Consider the following 816-nt stretch of genomic DNA (forward strand, 5'->3'; position numbering starts at 1 on the left):
AATGTAAAATAAAATTTATTTATTTTATATTTAATATATTATAATTAAAAATAACATTTTAATATGAATTTTTACCATTATAAAATTTACAACATAATAATTAGTCTTAATGAATAAAAAATATTTATATTTTTATGTATTTATATATTTTATATTTCTTTTTTAAAAAATAAAATATTGCACTTTTATTTTAAAGTATTCTATATTAAAAAATATTTATTTATATTCTAATATCTTCTATATTTATTAAAATCCCTTAACACTTTTTTTTATAGCTTTGTTGAGAATATAGACACTAGTGAAGTTACATAGGGCATGCTATCACTATAAATATAGAACCTTTAGTGTAAACAAAGGATCGCTCTGTAATAATTTTAGATCAATATTACTCATCTCAGAAATTAATCTCTGCTCTCTCTTTCTTTCAATTGCTTTCAACTCTTTCACTTTTTCATAATTTTCACATGGTATCCAGAGCATTGGTTTAATCCATGGCTTTACCTATGAATTCAGCAAATCAAAAAAATTTTCTTGCACCTATCTTGGATAAGCTTGAAGAAACAAATTTTGTTACATGGCATCAACAAACACTCTTCACAATCAAAGGACAGAATCTGAAAGATCACATAATTGAAGGGAAGATGCCTGCTAAATTTGAATCTGAAGAAACAACGACTGCTGGTAAAATTTCTTCAATATATTCAGAATGGATGCAACAAGACTATAATATGTGTTCTTGGTTCTTAGCATCTGTTGATTCTTCCTTCAAGAATCGAATTGTTCATTGTAAATCAGCATGGAGATTTGGCAGAAACT

Source organism: Arachis duranensis, chromosome 5 (assembly GCF_000817695.3).
Source record: "Arachis duranensis cultivar V14167 chromosome 5, aradu.V14167.gnm2.J7QH, whole genome shotgun sequence".
Classification (NCBI taxonomy): domain Eukaryota; kingdom Viridiplantae; phylum Streptophyta; class Magnoliopsida; order Fabales; family Fabaceae; genus Arachis; species Arachis duranensis.